Raw genomic sequence first — 15,371 nt, forward strand, 5'->3', positions numbered from 1 at the left:
GGGGACTTCTAGACTCCCAATTCTGGAAGGCCAGGAGAGTAAGTTCAGGACAAGTCAAGAACCAGCACCCTTAAAGGTAAGACTGACAAGTCCCCAAAGGTGTGAAGACCTAGGCTGCTCTGGGAATTTGACCCTCTTGCACCTAATGGAGGCTCCTACCCCTGGACGGAGCAGTCCTGCGGAACCTCCTCCTCTCGCTCAGAGACTGCTCTGTTGGGAGAGAAATTTGGTTCAGGTGTCGATTAAGTACAGGGATATAGGGTTGGTTGGTTGGTAGTTCCAGAGCCTGTTTTCCCTCAGGCCGAGGCACCCCTGAGCAAAGCTGCAGCTGGGGAGGTGGGGGGGAGGAGGGGGGATGTCTCCCTCCAGTTCCCGCCGCACGAGGAGCAAGATAATCGAAAAGTCCCTCTGAAACCAGACTGCGGCCGCGAACCCGGGACCCGGCGATCCCACAGAGCCGGATTCGCAGGTGCTCACGCTGACAACTGAGCTATAACAGCGAACTTCACTGGAGTCACCTGCAGGAGGACTGGAGACCCGAGAAGGAGTGATGTAGTGGCTCGTTGGTCTAGGGGTATGATTCTCGCTTTGGGTGCGAGAGGTCCCGGGTTCAAATCCCGGACGAGCCCGTCCCTTTTCTTTAGGCGGAGGACTGAGGTTTGGTCTGGTGGAAGCGTCGGGGAGACACAGACTAGACAGCGTCCTCAGAGAGCGGGACCCGCGGTAACCGCTCCTGCAAGCAGAGCAAAGGAAAGTGCCTCGAAGGATACCCTAGGGCTCCAGGTGTCTGACGATTCGGGAGGATCACTGCTCCAGCCCCCGATCAGCCCTACTGTAACTTAAACTTGCATTTTAGTGGCGGGGAGGCGGGTAGAGAGAAAGAAACTCCTGGGCTTCCCTGGGCACAACTTCACTCTTGGGTCGGGGGGGTCTCGTCCCGGGGCTTTCCCTGATGAGAGAGCGAAGAAATGGGGCCAAGTATCCGGAGCGGTTGGGGAGTGGCTGGACGTCGAGGGAGGACATACCGACTGCAGACTCTGCCCCGACCTGACCCCCGACTCCTGGACGCGGGCTCTCACTGCTCCGAGGGCGGCCTCTTCCAACTCCCAAGCCCGACCGCAGGGCCCGCCTCCTCCCCCGGCTGGACTGGGAGGGGCATCGTGACCCGCCCTGGTGCGCGGTCTGGTTGGTGGGCTAACCCGCCCCCCTCTAGGGACCACCCCCAGGTCAGGCCATCCTAGGGCATCTGAGGCCGGGACCTTTGCTGGATCAGTCGGTAGAACAAAGCGACTCTCACAGTCAACCTCGTGGGTTGGGGGCCCCGCGTCGGAAACGCGCTGTCTCGGTTTTGACCTGCGGGGGCGGGAGCGGGGAGCTGAGCCGGAGAAGCGCGAGCAGCGCGGGAGGCCGAGGCGGAGGCGGTGTCCCCTCCGTGCACTCCGCCGGCGTTTGAGGAGCGACCACCGGGGTCCACATCTTGGGGATTCGGTCGCCCCCAAAGCGAGCGTCCCAGAGATCGCAGCTCCGGGACCCTCCGCGCCCCCGCCCGCTCTCGAGCGCTCCCGCGCGCCTCGGAGCTCCTCCCCGGCTTTGTCCGGCGGGTCCCCTGAGCTCGCGGCTGCGAGGAGGCCTGCGAAGTGACCGATGAGCGGCGCGGGGACAGAGGCCGGCCGCCCTTCCTGGTCCGGGGCTCTCTGTCGTCCGAGGGCGGAGGGGAGGCGACGCGGGGACCCGAATTGGGGGAGCGCTCAGTTTTCTCCGCGACCGTCAGTCCTGGGTCCCTACACTTCCCAGTGGGCTTGAAATTGGAGTCTCCATTCCGCGTCAGTTCCCTGGCATGGCTGGTCCAGCCGCGATCCCACCGGTGGAAGAGGAGATCCAAAAGCCGGAAGCAACGTGGCTCGTTGGTCTAGGGGTATGATTCTCGCTTAGGGTGCGAGAGGTCCCGGGTTCAAATCCCGGACGAGCCCTATTTTTCCTCCCCAGTTGCGGGTCTCAGGATCCACTCTGTGCTTCCCCTTGTCATTTTAAAACTTTTTTTGAGGCCCAGTAGCCAAAGTGTCTCCACGAGTCTGGCAACAAGCTACTTTGTTAGTCCAAGCTCCGGGCAGGGAAGACCGGAGAGGTGTTTCCTTCCTCTGTGCATCAGGAGCCAGTTCTTCCTCGGTTGGAGGCCTCTGAACCGTCAAGCCTGGGCCCCACAGTCCCTGGTCAGGAGGGCAGGGCATCCACTTGGGGAGAGGCAATGGGCTGTAGGCATTCGCATCACTCCAAATGCAGTCACTCTACCTGGTGGGAACTCATGCGTCTTCCCTCCTTCCCCGATGGAAGTCAGCAGGAGTCCCGGGATCTCGGACACCGCTGGGTACCCAAGGTCCTGGGGCCCAGCGCCTGACAGGAGCCAAATCCCCTCTGCCCTGTTCTGCGGAGGCCGCCTTTGAGGCGCAAGAGGTGGACACCAGGACCCCCACCCCACTGTGGGGTCTCAGGTGCTTGCCAGGATGTCTTCAGCATGTGCTGGAAAGAGTGCCATGGGATGCCACAATGAAAAATAACAAGGAAACTGGGCATCATGAGCAACAACCAGTGAACAATAGATATGAAAATAAAGTTGGAAAGATACTAAGATTATCAGATACAGATTATAACACAACTATCCTTACTATGTACAAAGACATGAATGACAAAAATGAAAATATATTTGAGAACAGAAGCTATGGAAAATGCTCTAGAAGAATGAAACAGGACTATATTTGTCTAAAAATACGCAAAAAGTGAAACAAATCTCAATAGATGTATGCAATGGTTTAGAAAGATGAAAGAAATGGTAAACTAAAAATACATCAAAACAAATAATATAAAGTAAAAAAAACCTAAAATATCCTAATATGATTACAAATTAAACAATACACTTCTAGAAGTTATATGAGTTAAGGAAGAAATTACAGTGGGATTTAAAATACTTTGAAATAAATGATGATGAAAAATACTCCATACCAAAACCTTTAAGACACAGCTAAAGCAGTAGTCAGAGGAAAATTGATAGCCTTAGATGTGTATAAAAAAGAAGCTAATGACAAGAAGTTAGAAAAAGTACAGCAAAAAAGAAACCCAGATAAATTAGAACAAGGGGAGAAATGATTAAGAGCTGAAAATAATGATGTTGATGGAGAAGGAAATGGCAACCCACTCTAGTACTCTTGCCTGGAAAAGTCCATGGACAGAGGAGCCTGGCGGGCTGCAGCCCATGGAGTTACATGACTGAGCACGCGTGCATGAGGATGGAGGGAGACGGTTGATGACAATAAACTGGTAGAACTAAAAAAAAAAAAAAAGAAAAGAAAATAATGATGTGAGTGCTCGGGCCTGGTGCACTGGGAAGACCCAGAGGAATCAGGTGGAGAGGGAGGTGGGGGGGTGGGGGTATCGGGATGGGGAATACATGTAACTCCATGGCTGATTCATGTCAATGTATGACAAAGCCCACTGCAATGTTGTGAAGTAATTAGCCTCCAACTAATAAAAATAAATGCCAAAAAAAAGTCTTATAAAAAAAAAGAAAAGAATGATGTGGAAAACAAGCATACAATAGAGATTAATGACAAAAAGTTAATGCTATTGATGAACTCTGCAAAAACTGTTTAAGAAATAATGACAGAAGATACACATAATGCTTGTCAGAGAATGACTTTACAGTTATTGCATAAATTAAGAAGATAATAAAAGTATATTCTAAATAACTTTGTGAAAGCTGTTAGTACCCATAACTTGCCCAAATTATCTACAAAATACTGCAGCAAATTTCAAGTTTGTGGTGAAACCTTGAAAATATTCTATTTGAGGTTAGAAATGCAACAAGGATGCTGACACTCTCTATTTCTGTTGAACATTTTGTCAGAGACAGTGAGTCACCCCTTACATTGCTGGTGGGAATGTAAAATCGTACACTTATGCTGGAAAACACTGCGGCATTTTCTTTAAAAACTAAACTTATAACCACCATATGACCCAGCAATTTGGGTATTTATCTCAGAAAAATGAAGGCTTCTGTTCACACAAAAATCTGTACACAAGTCTATAGTTGTTTTATTTGAAACAGCCAAGAAACTGGAAATAACCCAGATATCCCCCCAGGCGTCAATTGTGCATTTTGCCCTAGGTTTGTGCTGCTCTCTCCGCGCGACTTCGCCCAGCTGCTCCTCCCTAAGCCCAGGGTCAGGTGGGCTGGGTGGGCACAGGAGCCAGGCTGGGTTCCCCAGCTACGGGGTGGTGAGGGAAGTCCAGGACTAGAGGAACTGTTGTCGTAGAAGGGGCCGTAGGTGGAGAGGGGAGCTTGCAGCGGGGACTCCTTGTTAGGACCAGGAACCTTTGGCTACTGACCCCCCACCCCACCCCGGTGTCCACATATAAGTCACTACCTGTCACCTAGGTCCCATCACCTTCACATTACCCCATCAATATAAGCAAGGATAGGGTTTCCTCATGGTTGCCCGGCTAGCTCAGTCGGTAGAGCATGAGACTCTTAATCTCAGGGTCGTGGGTTCGAGCCCCACGTTGGGCGTTGCCTTTTCTTGGTTTGGACCTTTTGGAGTCTGGAGAAACTCGGCAGGTGAGCATCAGTGAGCATCAGATGGATACCAGGAAACTACACCTGCGGGAGCACTTTTTCCAAGCAAGGCGATCCTGTGACCTGCCATCAAAGGGCACTCAACTGCCCAGTCGGACCCACAGCTCCTTGCTGGCTTTACTCCAGCTCCTCCTCAAGCATGTTCCTGGCTGCACGAAGTGTCAGCAAAGTGACCTAAAGGCCAAGCTGGGATGCTAGGAGAGCCCGCCTTTCCTGGCGTTGGGCTCACTGTAATCTGAGCACAGGGACGGTCAGACTTGGTTGGGAGGGGGGGTCCGGTAGGCTGCAGGGGCTGCTTCCCAACTTGCCAGCACGGGGAGCTCTGGGGTCCTCCCCTTGCCCACTAATCTATGAGCTCAACACTTTCCCGTGGCTCTGAAATTGGAGTCTCCTCCCCACGCCACCTCACTGGTCTCCCGAATTCCATATCCGCGATGCCACGGAGTCACAGAAGAGACCCAGAGGGTATAATTTGTGTGGCTCGTTGGTCTAGGGGTATGATTCTCGCTTAGGGTGCGAGAGGTCCCGGGTTCAAATCCCGGACGAGCCCATTTATTTCCCCTTTTACATGACAACAGCTCTTCTCTAGAGATTTGAGAACTACCCCCAAGTCCCCAGATCTTGTACTTCAAAGCTCCACACTTCGAGAGAATTAGAGGAAACATTTAAAAGCTTCAAGCTGTTTCCAGATACTTTGAAACTTTTAGTAGGAGTCTTGGGGATTCAGGGGTGTGGACGTCATAGTGCAGGGCAATGCCTGCGGGGCTTCGGTCAGGTTAAGGCCGGCAGGGGAGAAAATCTGGAACAGTCTCCCCAGATCACCTACCTTTCAGGCTTCAAGTCCAGCAATTAATTACCCCATTGAGACTCAAACATCCCTGCCAAGTGTCCGGTAATGTATCGGGCCTGACTCTGGCACCCAAGGCCCTCCTCCTCTTTCTTGATTCCCTTCTCTTCCTCCTTCTCTCCATCTCCTGTCACCCCTCACCTGGGCACTCCCAGGTCTGCTCTGGTTCTGCAGCCCCAGGTCAGGGAACGGTTCCGGGAGCCCGGGTTGGGCAGGGAAACCTGGGGTCCATGCTGTCAGGATAGGGGTCCTGTCCCCCGCTCTGAACTCAGGCTGTGTTGGGCCCCATTTTTGGTGGCTGGGGGTCCAGGTGGAGTTTGAGTTTGACCCTTAAGGAGTTCCAAATCCAGAGAGCTGCTTTCAGTAAAACACAGAGATTCTCCACTTCCAGGGTCAACCACATGCCAGGATCACCACAGACGGAGACCAGGGCCCCCCTCAGGCCAAATCTCCTCTTTTTCCAGAGTCCGTTGCAGAACTCCAAGGCTGATTTGACTGTTGGATTTGATTTCCTGGAGGGAGTGGGGGAACCATCTCTCTCCAAATTCGTGAAAAACAAACAAACAAAAACACTTTAACTTATTGGTTAAAAAACGATAAACAGTTTTAAAGAAGTCATAAAGAAAAACACTCAGGCAGAGTCGAGGTTTCTAGTAACACAAATGGGTTTTGGAGACCAACCCTCTTTCTAAAAACAACGGAAAATGTTGGATATAAAAAACAAACAAACCTCAAAGCAGTGAAGAGGTTGCTTTTGGAAAAGTCAAGAAATTCCGGGCCCAATTTAAACGGATGTGACAAACCAGAGGGATGATGGAGGCCCGAAGTTGCCGTGGAACCACGGACACCTGCCCATCTCGGCAAACGTGACCGCCTTGGGTTCCGCGAGACCAAGGCAGAGCCCAGGATCTGCTCCTGGGTTCCCCCTGGAATCTGTGACCCCCAAAGATGAGTATGAACAGGAATACACCCGTCCCGCCCCAACGCCGCCAGCTGCTTCTGCAATGCGTGTTTCCCGGCGTCTCCTCCTCCCGGCCCCTTTTGCTGAATAAAATACAATCGCTTTAAAAGGCGAGCCTGTGCGGAGACCGCGCGCATCCGTGGGACGAAGGACACCCGAGGCACAAGGGGCCACGTCTACAGCGTCCTAGCTCCTCTGTGTCCGCCGTGTTGTTCCCATGCTGGTTTCTCCCCAGTCTCCGGCCTGGGGGCTCCAGCGCCCCCCACCCCTAGCCCGCCGCTTCATCCGGGCGGGTGGCCAGACTGCCGGGACCAACAGGACAGAGGAGATTAGAAGCCGCGGCAACTGAATCAAAGTTTGTCCTCTGATTCTGTCCTGGATTTTTGTTTGCTTGTTTATTTGTTTGTTTTAGCCATAAAGGACTTATTGGAGGAGACTGAAGGAGATTGGAATCTGGACTGCGCATTAGATAATCCTGTTGCTCGAGTGACAAAGGATGAAATCGGGATGGGGGTGACGAGAGGAGAATCTACGGTCCCGGGAGCTCTCCTGAGGGGATGCGGTGGGGGTGGGATCTTGAGCGGCTCTGGATTCTGCTGACTTTTTACCCTTCGGATTAATTAGGAACTTCAGTGAAGAAAGAAAGGAGGGTGGCGAGGGAAATTGCAGGGGGTGTGTCCCGATCCCGCGGATTTCGGCTTTGGGCAGCTCCAAGGGTGTGGTTTGGCCTGGAAAAGCGAGGTCGGGCGGGGAGTATTCTGCGGGCGGGCGGTCTCCCGGACGTTGCCAAGCCCTGGGTGACGATGCCCAACGCAGGGGGCTGTGGGGGACGTTCTGACCGTCGCCTGCGTCTGAGCCTCGGCGGGAGCGGAGGGGTCGCCTCCCCGGCTCGCGGTGTTGGCCCCGCACGCCTTCTTCCAGCCCCGCGCTCCCCCGGGGCTTCTGTCCAGCCGCGTCTCCCGAGGACCGAATGTTTATCACACACGCCGCAGGGTGGGCCTGCCCAACGCGCCGCGGACTGATGCAATCAGGGACCCTCACTGCTCGCTGCATCTGTCATCCGCAGGACAACCCAGGGCGTTCCGGAGCCTGGAACTCCCGCTGGAGGAAGCCGACGAACCGGACTCCGCGGAGCGCGCGGGAGGAGCCGCGGGAATCCAGGGAGAGGAGGGCGCGGCGGGCGGCGAGGGCGCGGCGCGCACGGGAGCTCTGCCGCGCGAGCCGCGGTTGTCTGTTTCGCTCACGACTCTGTTCCTTGGCGACTTGAACAGAGACTGGGACTTTGTAGGGACTCAACCAGGTTTCTAATAAGCACCCAAACCAATTCCTGGATCACTTTCTAACTACTGGCGACGAGTTATTCCTTCTTCTCAAGTTCTTGGGAACAGCCTTGGCAGCAGCCCCAGTGGCCTAATGGATAAGGCACTGGCCTCCTAAGCCAGGGATTGTGGGTTCGAGTCCCACCTGGGGTAGTATGAGGAACGGTCTACCTTTCCTTAGATGGAGAGATGCATTTTGGGTCATTAGATAACAAGATACAGATTGCCCACAATCTTTAATAAGGAAGGACAAAGACGGTGTTCCTGTACATCTAAATGGGAAAAAATGTGTGATTACACATACATCTTAATGTGGGAATATGTGTTGTTTCATTCAAATTTTGCAAAGCAGTCTATTCTTTTGATCCTCTAATTCCAATTCTTTGACTCTGTCTCAGAGATAAAACTACTGATGTAAGTACAAAGATGTTTATTGCAGCAGAGTTTGGTAAATAACAAATAAAAGGGAGACGGGAGTGGCCATCTGTGGGAGACAGATGGAATACATTTTCCTTCATTAATACTGTTCAACCTCAGAAAAGAATGTTCAGTCGTCTATCCCAGTAGACTTGGAAGTTCTTGCTCTGAAAGGCATGCTCGGTGCATTTCTTACATAACAAACAGCAACTCTCAAGCCGCAGCTGTCCCTGCATGACTGTACAGAAAAAATCAGGTGTGGAAGGACCCAGGAAGGAAGGCGAGGAAAAAAGAGACTCTAGCAAAATGCATAAATACACAGATCAATAAGTAAACAGAAAGTGTGGAGAGCATAACTTGCCCCTTTGAAATGTGGGTGTAAGAAGTGAAAGGGCGCTTAGGGGAGAATTGGAAGTAGTGGGGTGGGGAGCAATGATAACGTTGACTTGATCTGGGTTAGGATTGTGGGTGACTTTCTGCCTGGACTTCAGTTATTTCAGTATAGCTACTTTTGTGACTTTTTATAATCACAGGTCAGGAGAAAGCGCCCTGTGTCCTCAGAAAATCTCTTTTCTTTTCTCTTTCTTTCTTCTTTTAATAACTGAAGAGGGCAGGGCAAGTTTCAGAACAGGGAAGAGAGAATCACCCCTTAAAAGACTCTACTGCACTTCCTGCTTGCCTGTTGTGTTAAAAACTGCAGGTGTGAAGCCTGGTGAGGAAGGAAACAAAAATGAACAGCAGCAATTTCCTTTGATCTGGAGTCTGGCCCCCTTTCTTCCTCTTTCTTAAAAATCTAATTTGTCAACTGCGGTATCCTCGGTGCTTGGCATACATTAAGCGTTCAATCGACACTTGAGTGAATGGATGACTCTCTTAGGCGCATGACCGCTGGTATGTTGGGACACGTTTGGGGTCCAGAGCTTATGGGAAGATGCATGCTCCCCGCCAGGCAGCACAGCCCCAGCTCAGCGGGTTTCGCTGGCTCCCGGCCCAAGGAGTCCCCGCTCTGATGGAACTCTTCGTCCTCCTGCAGCCGCTGTCGGTGATGCTCCCACTTCATCTTCAGAGTTTTGTCAGGTAGTAGGTGCACACTTTCTCCTGAAGGGAGATAAAGTCACTGTGAGCCCGGCTAGCTCAGTCGGTAGAGCATGAGACTCTTAATCTCAGGGTCGTGGGTTCGAGCCCCACGTTGGGCGTACAGTCTTTTTTCTTTTTTTCCCCTTTTTGTCGGGGAAGGCGCGAAAGCCAGGATTCTCTTAAATACATACCAGAAGTAGTCTTTGAATAAAAGTTTTTAAATTTAGCAAGACTTAGAAAGATGGCATCTATAGTACCATATCAATTTTTAAAAAGGGCAACCAAGAAAACAATTACAAAAAAGAAAACAGAATAAAAAAAGTACAGCCAGATATAATGCCTCCTGAGGGAATCCTGGAAGCAGCAAATGTCACATTTGTAATGAACAATTTTCTAGTAGGGGCTTCCCTCATGGTTCAGGGGCTAAGACTCTGTGCTCACAATGCAAGTGGCCAGGTTGTGCACTAGATCCCACATGCCTCAACTAAAGACCCCCGCATGCCTCTACTAGACCTGGTGCCGCCAAATAAATAAATATTTTAGAAAATTTTTTCTAGTAGCCTCATTAAATTCTTAAAAATGAAGTCAATTTTAATAATATATTTTATCTTATCTGTGCTCAGTTGCCCAGTCATGTCCAACTATTTGCGACCCCTTGGACTGTAGCCCACCAGGCTCCTCTGTCCATGGGATTTTCCAGGCAAGGATAACTGGAGTGGGCTGCCATCTTCCTCCTCCAGGGGATCTTGCCCACCAAGGGACTGAACCCAGGTCTGCTTGTCTCCTGCACTGCAGGCAGATTCTTCACCTGCTGAGCCATAACCAAGTTATTATAATTTCCCACATAATAATATACAAATTATCAGTGAGATGTATTGTGATCTCAACCTCAGTACTTTTGAAATTTTGAATCAGATGATTCTATGGGGGGTGGGGGGAAGGAGGGTTGCCTGTTCATGGCAGAATGTTTAGTAGCATCCTTGGCCTCTAGATGTCAGTAGCCTCCTTGTGACAACCAACGATGGCTCCATACACTGTCCAAAGGCCTCTGGGAGGCAAAGTTGTTTCTGGTTGGAGTCATTTGTCTAGAGAATTGAGGGCAAATATATTGGTACGAACAGTTCACATGTGGAATCTTACAGGAGGGCTAACTGGACAAGGGCCAGATGGCAGGGTCATTTCATCCTGAGACAGCCAACTCAGAAGGCAGCCTGGTAAGGTCAGGAAATAGGCTGTGTACAGGGGACTTTGCTGACAATGGTCTGTCTAGTCAAAACTATGGTTCTTCCAGTAATCATGTTTGGATGTGACAGTTGGACCATAAAGAAGGCTGAGTGCCAAAGAATTGATGTTTTTGAACTGCGGTGCTGGAGAAGGCTTGAGAGTCCCTTTACTACAAGAAGACCAAAGCAGTCAATCTTAAAGAAAATCAACCTTGAATATTCATTGGAAGGACAGATGCTGAAGCTGAAGCTCCAGTACTTTGGCCACCTGAAGTGGCCACCTGACTCATTGGAAAAGATCTTGATGCTGGGAAAGATTGATGGCAGGAGGAGAAGGGGACGACAGAAGATGAGATGGTTGGATGGTATCACCAACTCAATGGACATGAGTTTGAGCAAACTCCAGGAGACAGTGAAGGACAGGGAATCCTGGTGTGCTGCAGTCCATGGGATCGCAAAGAGTCTGGAAAGAGTTAGCGACTGAACAACAAAACAATAAAAGGACTTCACAAATACGTTAATATATTGAGATTAGCAGGAGCCAGATTTCTTGCTGGTGAAGTTGGAAAGAGAAGGCTTCAACAAATCCTATGGTGTTGCACTGGAGTTGGAGGTATTACTAACTTTTTCTGGTAACTTGGTAACTGTTGTTTCACTGGTAAAGAGGGTTGGTGGTAGTGACTTCATAAAAGCAGGTCTTAAATGGTATATTTTCCTGCCTGCAATCAACATCTTTTCTAGTTCTATCAGTTTTCTGTATTTCTTAACTGGCATAGTCTGTATAATGAACTTTTCGCTTTTTCCAGTGTCTCTCCGTCGCAAGGAGAGGAGCTGCCGCCCTGTAAGCTCATAAGCAAGGGATGGACGGGTGGAACCGCTCCAGCTTCTAGGTCAGGAGGAACAAGCAGACTCAGCACCGAACCTAATAGGCCGAAGGCCCCCAACGCCTTCTGTTAAGACGGGCTCATTCAACCCAAGATTGCGAGCTTGGAGCCGCCGCTGACTGCAAACGGGTCATGGTGTCATGAAGCAGAGATCCGGTCCGCGAAAGCCGGCCCCTTCCTACGTGCTGACCACCAGCCCCACGACCGCCCGGGCCATCCGTCGCAGCCGCCCGCACTTGATCCGAAAGAACAAGTACCGCCGGAGTTGCGCGCGGCCGCCATCCGCCCTGCGCATCGCGCCGTCCTGCGTAGCCTGTGATGGTGAAGGAGAGGCGGACCTGCCCCACCCAGAGCCCCTGGACGACCCCCTTCCCCGAAGCAATGACGTTATCGCCGACTCTCCTAAAGAAGAGAAAGAGGGAGGGGAGGGGGAGAAGGAGAAGGAAGAAGAAAAAGAGTAAATGCTAAGTTCATTCCTTCAATTGTTCATTTTCACCTTCTGTTATTCAGGAGATCCGGCTCGATCCCTGGGTCGGGAAGATTCCCTGAAGGAGGGCATGGCAACCCACTCCGGTGTTCTTGCCTGGAAAATCCCATGGACAGAGGAGTCTGGGGGGCTACAGTCCATGGGATCGCACAGAGTCGGACAGGTCTGAGTGACTAACAAACTTATTTATGGCAAATTACCTTAAATTTTTCTCTTTTAAAAATAGCGTTAATATTGATTCACAAACTTTAAAATATTTAATCTTTTATAATCACTTATAGGGCTTCCTTGGTGTAGGGAATATGCTATGCACAGGCCGGTACTATAACGGGGCTTCTTTGAAAAATAAGAATGACTTTCTCATCACCCCCAGGCAAAGGGCTGGGAGCAGTAAAAAGTACATCATGGAAAAACATCTTGAAAACAAGATGTTGAAGTACTGATGTGACTGATGGAAAGCCATTAGTGACTGTTCTCGTAACCAGAGTCTTGAGGGAGTTGCTGAGAAAGGTTTCACTAGCTGAAGGGCTAAACGGAGTCATGAAAGGCCTGAAGGTTTGACTTTGAGGACTGTGCATTGTAATTCTTTATCCCTGATCTGAGACTGTAAAAAACAGATATCTCTAGAGCATGTACAAGGAAGTAGATGTTAGCAATAAAAGGCATGCAAGGATTAGGATCTGGGCTTTTGCCTGCGAGCGGCTCAGCCCCCTGATCCCCACCTTATTTCTGAGTCTTATTTATCCGTATTCTTCTGCGGCAATGCTCCCTCAGGTTGGTTCGTTGTTGCGCTGGTCCCAACACTTGGTAGGACTCTGTGGTAAAGAATCCGCCTCCCAGTGCAGGAGACAAGGGTTTGATCACTGGGCTGGGAGGATAGAAAACGCAGGAGAGCAATTAAGCCTGGGAACCACCGCTACTGAGCCTGAGCTCTAGACCCATCACAATGAGAGGCCCTTGCACAGGCAACTCTGGAGAGTTGCACAGAAACAGAAGCCTGCACAGCAGTAAAGACCCAGCACAGCCAGAGATATATAAATAAATAAAAGGAGTAGTTTATAATCACTTATAGGTTTTTGTTTTGTTTTGTTTGGCTGCGCTATGCAGCTTATGGGATCTTAGTTCTCACACCCGGGGTGGAAAACTGCCCCCTCCACAGTGAAAGCCCAGAGTCCTAACCATTGGCCATCCAAGGAATTCCCTATTGTTCTCTTTGATGCTTAAATTATTCCAGATTCAACCAGGGGGAGAGCCCTTTCAAGCTAGCATCTTTGTTTATTTTCAAAAATCTATGTTTATCACAAATCTTCAATTTGAAAATTTTCAATCCTGAAGAAAATTGAAAGTTGAAAGAATAGTACAGGGAATTCTCTGGTGATCCAGTGGTTTATGATGGCATGCTCTCACTGCCCAGGGCATGGGTTGAATCTCTGGTCAGGGAATTAAGACCCCACAAGCCTCACGGCTGGGCAAAATGAAATAAAATAGTCCATTAAGCATCACATATGGATATGGTGATCCATTTGAAAGTCATTTGCAGTTCATATATGTCCACATTGGACTTTTGAGCATTTCCTTACTTTTTGGCACACACATAATGTCCTAGACTCACTCACCTTACTTTTTTTCTGTCCACATCTGGAAGCAGCCCTTTCTGTAAGAAATCCTGTTTCCTTTTAGTACAGAGTGGTATTTAGAAACCAAGATCTGGGTGCTAGGTATGATGAATGCTACTGGATTGTCATTAATTATGGTTTTTGGTTTTTTTAGTTCACTCTAACTTTTAAAATAGCTTACTAATTTACTCTTGTGTCTTGAGTATTCCTTCTCCAATCCTTTGCTTAACTCAGGTCAGTTGATGCAGTGACTCTAGTGGATTATAGTAACTGATATTTATATATTTTGTTTTGCTTATATATATATATAAAACATGTGTTTGTGTTCTGTGTACATATATATGGAACATATATATATATATGTTCCATAGCATTCCTTCCCATTTCTTTCCTTTCTTTTTTCTTTTGAATATATTTGGGAAACTCCTCCTCTCCTCCATTTAGTCCTGGTGGTAAATTTCCATCACTGAATTCCCATATGGAATGGGCTGGGTTTATGACCCACGTTGACCAGAATACCTCACTTTCCCATCGGGCATGGTTAATTCTGATCTGGGCATATGATTCAGGAAGGATTGATCATAGTCTTGCCTTACAACAGTGCCAATAAACTCAGAGAAGCACCCTTCGATGGTTAGTCTGGGAAGATGTGAGGGAGGTACTGGTGGCTACCTTCTTGCCACATGGAGAGAGTCTGCAGAGTGAAGACAAACAGAAGCAAACAGAGTAGGGGATAGAGAAAGACAGGTCCCCCTGTCTGAAACACACAGGTTTTGCAAGAATAACTTTGGACTTTGCAGTTACATCAACCAATAGAGTCTATTTCTCCTTAAGCTGATAATCCAGTCACCATCCTCCTCCCCCTCCCCAGATCTTTGATAATTAATTTTGTATGTGGGGACATTCGCCTATTTTTGGAGATGGAATGCAGAGAACTTGATGTCATAGTATGTATCTGATGGAGACATGAAGGCATATTACAGTCCTGAGATTCTTATTTTGAGTTACTGCATGCGTGCTGGGTCACTTCAACCATGTCTGACTCTTTGCAACCACATGGTTAGTAGCCTGCCAGGCTCCTCTGTCCATGGGACTCCCCAAACAAGAATACTGGAGTGGGTTGCATGCCCTCCTCCAGGGCATCCTCCCAACCCATGAACTGAACCCACGTTTGTCTCCTGCATTGGCAGTTGCATCCTTTACCACTAGCACCACCTGGGAAACCCTTTGACTTACTGGGAGCAGGTTAAAGATGTTTATTAACACGCCATAGTTAGCATGGGAAATATATTGATGACCAATAACCCAAGTAGTGGATGACTAACTAGAAAGTGAAAGTGAAGTCGCTCAATCATGTCCGACTCTGTGCAACCCCATGGACTGTAGCCTACCAGGCTTCTCTGTCCATGGGATTTTCCAGGCAAGAGTATCAGAGTGGCTTGCCGTTTCCTTCTCCAGGGGATCTTCCCGACCCAAGGATAGAACCCAGGTCCCCCGCATTGCGGGCAGATGCTTTACCTCTGAGCCACCAGGGAAGCAGAAACACTCTGTTGTCTAAAGGACTTTTTTTTTTTTTTTTTTTCCAACCCGGAATGGCAGCTGTCACTTATGATGCAGGTGTATGGTTTTTATGAGTAATTCTTTAATACTATCAACTCAGGAAAGTAAATTGCAATGCATAAGATTAAAGGCTTTATTGGGCATCTTAAAGCCAGATTTTGCCCTCAGAACAAATAGAGCACTATGTATTGGACTCAGGAATTCTCTGTTCCTCATTAACACCCATGTTCTACCAATTTATAAATGAACTCAGCAATGTTTCCTGTTTCTACCTCATTTACTCCCAAATTAAAATATAGAATGAAAAATTTTTCCACTGACCCATTGTAAAAATAACTATTGACATATGAAGA

General features: G+C 49.1%; 6 non-coding genes across 6 annotated transcripts; all 6 read left to right on the forward strand.

Moving 5' to 3' along the window:
- Positions 1 to 557: 557 nt before the first annotated feature.
- Positions 558 to 629, forward strand: TRNAP-UGG (transfer RNA proline (anticodon UGG)). Its single transcript has one exon. It is a non-coding gene; the product is annotated as a tRNA-Pro (tRNA).
- Positions 630 to 1,898: 1,269 nt separating this feature from the next.
- On the forward strand, positions 1,899 to 1,970 carry TRNAP-AGG (transfer RNA proline (anticodon AGG)). The gene has a single exon. It is a non-coding gene; the product is annotated as a tRNA-Pro (tRNA).
- Positions 1,971 to 4,488: 2,518 nt separating this feature from the next.
- On the forward strand, positions 4,489 to 4,561 carry TRNAK-CUU (transfer RNA lysine (anticodon CUU)). The gene has a single exon. It is a non-coding gene; the product is annotated as a tRNA-Lys (tRNA).
- Positions 4,562 to 5,105: 544 nt separating this feature from the next.
- On the forward strand, positions 5,106 to 5,177 carry TRNAP-AGG (transfer RNA proline (anticodon AGG)). Its single transcript has one exon. It is a non-coding gene; the product is annotated as a tRNA-Pro (tRNA).
- A 2,657-nt stretch (positions 5,178 to 7,834) lies between these two features.
- Positions 7,835 to 7,907, forward strand: TRNAR-CCU (transfer RNA arginine (anticodon CCU)). Its single transcript has one exon. It is a non-coding gene; the product is annotated as a tRNA-Arg (tRNA).
- Positions 7,908 to 9,294: 1,387 nt separating this feature from the next.
- TRNAK-CUU (transfer RNA lysine (anticodon CUU)) lies at positions 9,295 to 9,367 on the forward strand. The gene has a single exon. It is a non-coding gene; the product is annotated as a tRNA-Lys (tRNA).
- The last annotated feature ends 6,004 nt before the right edge of the window (positions 9,368 to 15,371 follow it).

Source organism: Dama dama, chromosome 10 (assembly GCF_033118175.1).
Source record: "Dama dama isolate Ldn47 chromosome 10, ASM3311817v1, whole genome shotgun sequence".
Classification (NCBI taxonomy): domain Eukaryota; kingdom Metazoa; phylum Chordata; class Mammalia; order Artiodactyla; family Cervidae; genus Dama; species Dama dama.